Genomic DNA, 10467 nt, shown 5'->3' on the forward strand with positions numbered 1-10467 from the left:
ATATGATGGAAACTACCACAAAGAAAAGGAAGAGCAGCTACAACAAAGACTAGGAAACTACTTATAGGTATTTATAAACCGGTGGAAGGCGATTCTCCGAGTTTTTTGTGAAATTTGGCAGTTTCACACAGGGGGAATACAACATGAAACGACACAGTTCACGCGAGTCTCACAAGAAACGTGCGGATCAAAAAGAGATTTATGGATGCATTCGGGCAAAGCATAGAGATGTTACAAGATAAGGGGCAGAATAGGTAAACAATGTACGCTCTAGGACTACATTGCATGAACGGTATCTAAAAATTGTGTGAGTGAAAGGAAACCCTTTTAATATTTAATTTAACTAATGTTAGCATACAGTGGTGGAAGAAGTACTCAGATTTCTACTTAAAGGACCAATGTGTAACAATAAGGGGATCTATTGACAGAAATGGAATATAATATCAATAAGTATGTTTTCTCAAGTGTATAATCAACTGATAATAAGAATCGTTGTGTTTTCGTTACCTTAGAATGAGCCGTTTATGTCTACACATTTATATCACACAGGAGAGGCTTCAGTTGGTTGCAATCTCCTCTCCTCACCACTAGATACCACCAGAACGTACACACTGGACCTTTAAGTAAACATATTAATAGTACAGTGTAAAATACTCTGTTAAAGTAAAAGTGCTGCATTCAAAATAAAGTGAAAGTACAAAAGTATTGGCATCAACATATACTTAAAGCAACAAAAATGTAAGTACTCATTATGCAGAATGGTACATTTCAGAATAATATATATCATATTATTGGATTATAATTATTGATGCATTAATGTGTTCATCACTTATATTTTGCATCTGATAAAGATCATTTTACTTTACATACTGCTGGGTAGTTTAATCTATAATAATACATCATCATTTATTAATCTGAATATGCAAAGTATCTAAAGTTATTAAATAAATGTAAGAGCAAAAATACAATATTTACCTCCGAGATGTTGTGGAGTAGAAGTATAAAGTAGCATAAAATAGAAACACTCAAGTACTACAACATGTATACTACTTAAGTACAGCACTCGAGTAAAGGTTTTTCCAACTGTAGTCAGTAAAGTTGTGAAGTATTTTGTTTCTACTCTATACTATACAAAGTACTAACAACTACTAATATTTTTAACATCACAAATCAAAATTAATCTGGAAAGTAAACAACAGTTTTTGTGGTAAATTTTTCAATGATTAAGATGGACTTTGATTGTAAATAAGATGCTTAAGTACATTAAAAAGCATAAAAATAGAGCTTGTTTTTCCAAAAATCTTCCTGTTGAAACCACAGAGCCCCACCCCCACATAACAAATCCCAATTTAACCCCTGCAAACGGGCACTGCTCAAGTGATTTTAATTTAGATTGGGTTGAGTGAAACCTTTTATTTAATTGTCGGTGAGTCATACTTTCTGGAGGATTAAGTTTGTATGTTGTTGTTGTTGTTGCACTGCATTATATTCAAGGGTGTTTCTGTTATTTGAATGCGTCATTAGGAGTGCTCAAACCTGGCTGTGTTTAACTTTTATACTTGGCTTGAAACAGATGATTGGTCATATACACGCATGTAACAAAATGTACAGTATGTGAGTTACTCATGAGAGTGTTATTCAATGGGGCATTTAGGCTAATTACCACTTGTTATTATTCACTCAAAAATAATAATCAACTAAGTATGTTTTCTTTAGTGTATAATCACCTGAAAATAAGAGTTGTTGTGTTTTCGTTACCTTAGAATGAACCGTCTATATCTACATTGTGATTGGTATCAGTAGCCCAGAACAGACAAACTAAACACTGTTAACTTTTTCAGCTTGGGCCGGAATCGATAACGTTACTCGCTGCCGTAGCCGCCGCTCTCTCTCTCATGCTTCACCACTCTCTTCCCATGTACACACACACTTTAAGCACTGACTCTGCTCCAAATGACTACAGAGGGCCATTTTCGTTTTCTTGTCGCTCACCGCAGCTCTCAACATGCTTGGCACAAAGGAGAGGCTTCAGTTGGTTGCAATGTCATCACCTCAGCGCTAGATACAGCCAGATCCTACACACTGGACTTTTAAAGTTAATGCGAGGAACTTTCATTTTGTGTTAATTTTGGCGGCCCCTGTGAACAAAAGTGGTAGTGTTTCTCAGCAAGAAGATTGCTGTTGCTTCTATATGACCTACATTAGTAAACGAGACCATCAGCAATCTTCTTGCTGATGGTGTTACATTGACACTGTTTTATTACCAGTTAAAAGTTCCTCACAGTAACTTTAAACAAAAGCAAAATTACTGAAAAAAGTAGCCTATAAAGTGTCGACCCATTCAGACCAACGCGAGTTGAAGCTGCGTCCTTTGTGAAAAATAACGCGAAATGATGCGTCTTTGTCCAAATTTCCAGCTCATTTGTTTTCAAGTAATTGCAAAATATGTCCTTTTAGGCAGCAGAGCCAAAGCTCAGTGTTATATTTTATTATTTTCTACATTTTACATTTTCTAAAATAAAAAAAATAATGTTAATATTCACATATCTTAAGATTCTATGGAAAATATTCTATTCAATAAATGTTTGTTTATTCATTGTATTCTGTATAGGTCTACTTATTCTTAGACCAACAGATGGAGCAAATTGTTTTAAAGGAGGGAGGATTGTAGTAGGAGCACTGGGGTGTCAGGTGCGACTGTGTGGCAATGGCAAATGGTTTACATGGCTCATGGGTCAGGACCGGCTCTGTACGCAACCTTTGCAGAAAACAAAACATGACCTGAGAAATTTACTGATCTAAACTAACTATTAGCTAATTTTGGAGTGAGTAGCGTGTAGCGCCCATCACTGAGTAAGTCTTTTTCAGTTTACACTCCATTCCTGTCAATCAAGCAAGCTCCAAAAATACCTGGCACTCAGTATTCCAACACAGAGAAACAAATCATGCCAGATGGCACAGGACCACATCAACTCCTTTATATAACAAATATGTTTTAATTGCACTCCACCCTAACTTACACAGTGCCATTCATCATTGTCAGGTTGATTAAAATGTTCGTTGCATAAAGGTTCAGTAACCTCTGATGGGTGTTGACATAAATGAACACATAGAGTTTTAATTAATACAGACTTCCATTCAGGTGACATGATATTATGTTGGAACTAAAACAATAAAAACATGATATTTCTTTGTCTTGAGCCTGGTCTGTGGCCCTGAACAACATTTACCATATTTGGTTGAGGAGTCTTGGTGTAAAATGATCCAAAATATATAAAATAAATTTCTAAACGGAATTCTAAAACAAAATGGAAACCAATATTATCCAGCCGGGACAAACAGTAAGCTCGAAGCCTATCTGTGTTTGGTGTTTCCCAGAGGCCTTTCTGCTGCATTCTGCAGATTGGTGCAGATTGGTCACTGCAGTTACAATACTTGAAAAAAGTATTCTTTCTCACACATAGCTCATAGGCTTCAGCTGGGACGACTCATGTGAAATACCACCAATAACATGTACAAAGTGTCCACCAAGACATCAAGTTACAAATTCCACAATAACACATACTGTAGCTGTAAAGGTGAAAAGATGCTGCTGTATATTTTAATGATAAATGAAAAATATTTATCAACACAGAATCATTAAACAATCCAAGTGTTACTGTATTTTAGCGTTGTTTCTGAGATAATATATTCTCCCAGTTTTCCATATTTCGGCTCACCCGTGAGCTTCAGTGGTCATTACCGTCGAGAAGACACAGATTGTGTCGTTTGAATAATTTTTAGAGCCTAGAAGAGGTATCAGAGAACAGATTGACACCAGTCAATTGTGCGACATTGAGTTCTTTTTCAGAATATGACTGTATACTTAATGCAAGATTGGAAGTGTTATGATAATTACAAGGCCTGTCAATCGATTATAATATTTAATTATGATTAATCGCAGATTAATTAGCCCATTTTTTATCTGTTCAAAATGTACCTTAAAGGGAGATTTATCAAGTATTTAATACTCTTATCAACATGGGAGTGGGAAAATATGCTGCTTTATACAATTGTATGCATATATTTTGTATTTAAATATCAATTACCAAAACAAAACAATGACAAATATTGTCCAGAAACCCTCACAGGTACTGCATTTAGCATAAAAAATATGCTCAAATCATAACATGGCAAACTGCAGCCCAACAGGCAACAACAGCTGTCAGTGTGTCAGTGTGCTGACTTGACTATGACTTGCCCCAAACTGCATGTGATTATCATAGAGTGGGCATGTCTGTAAAGGGGAGACTCGTGGGTAACCATAGAACCCATTTTCATTCACATATCCAGAGGTCAGAGGTCAAGAGACCCCTTTGAAAATGGCCATGCCGGTTTTTCCTCGCCAAAATTTAGCATAAGTTTGGAGTATTATATAACCTCCTTCACGACAAGCTAGTATGACGTTGGTACCAATGGATTCCTTAGGTTTTATAGTTTCATATGATGCCAGTGTCTTCACTCTAGCTTTAAAATTGATCCCGCTACAACCTAAACAAAGCAAGCTGCCATAATGCGTTAAAGAAATTAGTGTGATTAAAACAAATTTGCGTCATTGAGTTATTATTGCATTAGCTGTGACAGCCCAAATAATTACTTATTATTTGTTGAATAGCCTGGGAAAGTTATGTACTATAAGCAACAGCCTTTCATGAAGACATATGAACATGTTCCGTATCTTTTTGGACACACTGTTTCCAGTAAGTCTGTGCCCAAACCGCATTTTCCAGCCTGCAGAGATGCCAACCAGGTTGTTAAAAACGCAGCATGTAAACACATGACACTCCCATCTTTCTTGTAAGTGAGTAAACAATCAAGATTATTGTATGATTGCCAATACCAACTTTATCAAGGCTGTCTGCTGTCTGGCAGTGCCACAACATGGTTCAAGTTACAGTTAGTTTACTTAAAGGGACTATTTGTAACTTTCAGAAATGCTTGTTAGCAGCGACACCTGTGGCCATTAAGTCAACGAAAGTCAGCGTCGGGCTCGTGCATGCTCGCTCTAAATAGACATCAACGAGCATTGCTCAAAACAGTGAGGCGACACACGTCAGCTAAAACCACAATATCACACTATATTTCACCTGCTTGGCAGTAATGTTAGCTGACCAGACCAAGGTCTCTCCATGAATCAATGCTGATCCTACTGTTGGCTTTTCCTGCTTCAGCCAAGAGAAACGTTATCGTCTCTGACCGCAGCCGGAGGAAGACGTTAACGTTTCTCGCTGCAGAGCCCCGTAACTTCAAAAGACACGGAAAACCTCTGTTGGTCTGGAGGAGCTGCAGCATTTATTTCTGCACAAACATCCACTGTACATTCACTAGATATTCTCAGAGCTAAACAAACTCCCCTACAGTGTGGAGTGTGTGCGCGCATGAACGTGAGGTGAACGAGAACGCGCGCGTTGCGTGAGTGAAGGCAAGCAGGCAGAGGACTGAGCAGCGTAGCCACACGCGAACGCGCATATGCGAGCGTGCAATGGACACTGACCCGGTAGATTTATACGTTTAAAAAGTTACAAACAGTCCCCTTAAAGAATAACTTTTGTATTTTTCAACCTGGACCCTATTTTCCCATGTTTTTGTGTCTAACTGATTAATAGGGACAACAATGTCTGAAACAACAATGTACCTGCTCACCGGCTGCAAAATGGTGCTATTAGGGCAAGCTGGCACCGTCATTTACGTCCACTAAAAGTGTTGGTTGTGCCATGACAGGCTCTGATTATTATTATGCCATTCCCATGCTCTATTATGTCTCATACTTTGTTGTCGCAATTTTTGGCTCGATACCATTTGTTATACAGATTTGGTGCTAAATTTGACCTTTTTTTTTTATTTTTTATTTACCACTTGAGAATTTATGAAAATGCTCAATAAGTGCTCCAGAATACCACATTAACACACCAAGACCTTGAGGAGCACCATAGAAAAAGCCATGCTGTGATTTGGTATCACATTGGATCCACAAAAGTCTCATCTTTACAGTGATACCCAATTTATGTAGTGTTTAGGTACCCCAGTATGCAGAAATATTCAAATTCACCATTTTTAGAATGGGTGAAAATAACACATTTATTCTGCATTAAAAAAAACTGCCTGGTTTTTGCCCAAAGCTGCATGTGATTTTCATAAAGTGGGCATGTCTGTAAAGGGGAGACTCGTGGGTACCCATAGAACCCCTTTTTGTTGAGGTCAGAGGTCAAGGGACCCCTGTGAATATGGCTATGACAGTTTTTACTCGCCAAAATTGTGTCTAACCTTTGAGCATTATTTAAGCTAACACGGTACCAATGGATCCCGTAGGTGTTTTAGTTTCATATGATACTAATATCTTCCCTCTAGCTCTAAAACTGCTACAGCTTCTGAAAGACAGTAAAGTCGGCCGATGAACTCAGCCAATACTATATACAGTATAATATCTCAGTCTGAGAGAGATATAGCCTATACTGTATGTAAACCAGCGGAAGCAGTGTTTTTTGAGAATATCTAGAATTTATATTTGGGTAAATACAAAATGATGGCGGATGGTACATATAAGAAACCAAAGAATCCCACACATCAGCCACTTTATTTTTTCTTTCTTTCACAGTTAGTATTGACTCTTTGCACTTGTTATTAGGACTTAATGGTGTGTGAAATTGTAATTGTTACCTGCTGAGATACATAGACAACAATTTGCATGTGTTTGAAACAGCTAGCTTCAGAAATGCTGGTAGGTGGATTGTGTTATCTTTGGACAGAGCCAGGCTAGCTGCTTCCACCTGCTTCCATTCTTTACAGTTTACAGTAGAAGACTATTGAGACACGTTTTGTGAAAGAGCACAGGTGGATTAGCCTTCTGCTTTAATGACTTCCCATACATCGTCTTCAACAAAAAACAGATACTGTACAAAATCAATGTTGGATGGTTGAAAAGCTGTAACCGTGATAAAATGTGTATAAGTGAGGACAATGTAACAGCAGGCACACCAAATACGCACTGCACTAGTAATATCAAAATTTACAAAAATATATAAAAAAAAATACAATTAGTTAAAACAAACATTTGGATAAAAGAAAAAAAAAATCAATGAAAAAAAAAACTTGAAAAGATGAAGTCTGTTTTAGGTTTATTTGTTCTCCTCTGCACTCAGTCATAAGACAGCAGGCACACAGGTTATGACTAATAAAGCCATTTTGTTAATGACAGCTTGCACTGATGGAAAATTATATTCTTTTTCCTGCCTCACAGCAGCTACTTACAATCACATTACCAACTTACAAAACACTAAAAACACCCACTGACAAGAAAACTTTTATTAAATAAATATACTCTGTTGATTATTACATATTATTAGCACTGACCACTGACTCTATTAATCAATATTGTAGCATTATAGCAATGTTGAGCCCACACCACAAGACTTATCTTTTTAGAACAAACAATTATTATGATTTAGTGCTATTGTTTTTATGACATTTATAGACAGATTTCTAATTAGCTTATAGTGCAGTCAAGTAATAAAACAGAAAGGTCACATGCTTGAACGAATGCCAAGTTCTGCCCCTTGTTCCTGAATAGGATGTTATCCATCCATCTATTGTCTTTAACGGCTTAGCCTATATTTTTTGTAGCTTTGAAGAAACCTGTTAACGTGTCCTGAAGAGCCCTTGCAGGGCGGAGAAAGGATCTGTGACTTCACTTCAGTAGCTAATACATATCAAATAGATGAATATTGCGAGTGTTGTCTTTTAGCATATGTTTTTTATTTATTTGAATCATAAATTAGCTTTTTAATTGTGAAAAGTGGACCTGAAAATGTATTCTACACCTGTTAAAAGCAAAGCAAGGCAAAGTTATTTGTAAAGGATCTTTCAACAACAAAGCACTTCAAAGTGCTTTACATGAAAAGGCATCAGGACAAGACACAAATGAAACACAAGAACAGATAAAAAAAGACAAATATATATAGGATTCAAAAAGACTAAAATAAAATAGATGTTAATGATAAAGATAAAATTGAATCAACCTGGATAATACATGTTATAGTCCAGTGCAAGATATGAATAAATGTTCCCAAATTTTATTGCAGGCAGTGGCAACAAATAAATAGAAATGCTGCTCAAAATGTCCCTCTTTCCCCTCTATAAAATGTATCCAACTGTCAAATAAAAAAAAAATGAAAACAGTTTGATAAAGATATGATTATTGAATAATAATGACTGATCTCGAGCTTCATTTCATGACATGTTCATACAGGCTAGTTCAGGACAAAATGTACAGGTGTTTGGCACACTGCCACAAGGTGTTTGGCACACTGCCACAAGGTGTTTGGCACACTGCCACAAGGTGTTTGGCACACTGCCACAAGGTGTTTGGCACACTGATACGGAAGTAGAAAAATAAATGGTATTGGGACAATGGGAGGTTGTTGCATGCAATAGGCGTTTTCAGACCAAACAGTTCTAGTGAGTCCCTAAGAGGAATTGTCCATTGGGGAGCGCCTACGTGACCTACATACCTTCAAGGGCTATTTTTTTGTTTGAATTAGCACTGCCAGTAGGAATGCTGAAGTGAGGTCGGCTAGTTCACTTCGTTTCACAAGCTCTCTTAGCTTTTTTAGTAATATAAGAATAAGCAACTGTTACATGCCACAATCATAGGCCCTGTTCAGACCTGGGGTCTCATTTATAACTGTTGCATACGCACCAAACAGGGCCTGAAATGTGCGTATGCCACTTCCCACTTGACGGGAGAATGTGTGCACCGGTACGGAAACTTTGACCCATGCGTACGCACATTATGGAGGCACCGAAGTAGGGGAAACTGATAGTGAGTTGGTGAATTGAAGCCAGACTGTAGAAATTAAATGTGAGCGACATCATTATATGTATAATGATGCCTCTCACACATTTAAGTTCTCTTCATACTTATATCCACTTTTTCATAAACATTTAAAACTGCAGTGTTATTTGTGCTCGTGAGCCATAACTTTTCCATAAGCACCTTGCAAATGTAAAAGATCAACTCAAATCTCAAATCAAATTTCGCTCAATATCTCATCAGCGCTGTCTCACCATCACGTTCCCTCCACCTTCGGGGCGCAGAGGAGATCGGGCCAGACAACCGACAGTCACAGTCAGCTGTGGAGCAGATGTTGAAATCATCATCATCGGTTGTAGAAATCCAAAATTATATCAAATAGCATTAAAGAATGGCAAAACAGAGCGGCAATAGTTTTAATAAGATCTTCTAATAGTGTGCAGAGTACGATATTAGTTTTCATAAAGTTGTTGTGTGTAAAATCGCTGCAGTGAACATGACAAGACTTATTAATTTATATATGGTTTATTAGATAGGGACACATACAGTATACGTGGAAAAAATGAAAACAGCTATCAGATGCAACTATCAGACTGTCTCCAGTGCGCCACCGCAGTGCGCCACACAATCTGCCTCCTCCAGTCACCTCCACCCGGCACATCTTCACCAGTATGGATTGTGTAAATTAGCAAAGTGTGGAAATAAAGCCAGTGACGGCTCTAACACAATCGGTACACTCCATATCGTCATTATCATTATCAGTCCTAATCATAATGCAGGACATGTTTGCTTTAAAAACTTAAATAAATAAATAAATAAATAAACTGTGTTCACCAATCAAATTTCCTTTTTCTAATGATATCCAGGTGGGTGATATTACTGATTGTCTTGATCATTTTGGAAAGTTGTAAATGGATCAGTCTGATTGCTGTAAACATATAAACACAGCGGTGACACTCGTAACATGCTGCACGGTGGATGCACCGGCATTGTGAGGACTACGTGATGTAAATGAAAGAATTAAGAGGGAACGGATTGTTCAGAGACCTCCTCACCTACAAACACTTCGATCTCTGTGCCAGAAAAACTGCTTTTCTTGGTATTCCTCTCAGGAGCCGCCGTGATTCACCGTAAAGAAAAACTGATCAACAGGCTCGTTCACATTCAGAAACATTCATGAGGTGCTTTGCATTGAATATGGGCGTGTAGAGGGCAGAATATGAGGCTGATCCACGTGTGCACATTTCCAGGTGGACTGTGATTTATAAAGAGAACATTGCCTGCAGGTGTGCGTACGCACAGTTTTATAAGTCTGATTTGACGGTGTTTTTGGATGGAGGTGACACCCGCCCCATTCGCTCGCCCGCCTCGCTCGCTCGCTCTCTCTGGCTCTGAAGCTCTGTACCTGGCTGCAAAGGCAGCAGTGTCAGCAGCATGGAGGTCCACCGGTACAATAACCTTTTATTTTGATATTAATAAAATGTACCTGAATTCACAAATATTTAGGACATTACTACTGACATTCCTGTAATATTACGTCACAACACCTGCTGTATTAGCCATGTGTTTACTACGTGTTTATTTGCATATAGAGCGGGAAGTGAGATCGGATCACAAGT

The 10467-nt window shown here is 37.9% G+C and overlaps 1 long non-coding RNA gene across 2 annotated transcripts in view; it reads right to left on the bottom strand.

The window, feature by feature from the left end:
• LOC141769156 (uncharacterized) overlaps positions 1-1052 on the bottom strand; it is a 130017-nt gene extending 128965 nt beyond the window's left edge. For both annotated transcript variants that reach the window (XR_012594269.1, XR_012594268.1), the window contains exons 1-2: positions 976-1052; positions 508-617 (exon numbers count right to left, since the gene is read on the bottom strand). This is a non-coding gene — a long non-coding RNA (uncharacterized LOC141769156). The remainder of the gene's footprint in view (positions 1-507; positions 618-975) is intronic.
• Positions 1053-10467: the final 9415 nt, after the last annotated feature.

The sequence above is a fragment of the Sebastes fasciatus genome, chromosome 6 (genome assembly GCF_043250625.1).
Source record: "Sebastes fasciatus isolate fSebFas1 chromosome 6, fSebFas1.pri, whole genome shotgun sequence".
Lineage (NCBI taxonomy): Eukaryota > Metazoa > Chordata > Actinopteri > Perciformes > Sebastidae > Sebastes > Sebastes fasciatus.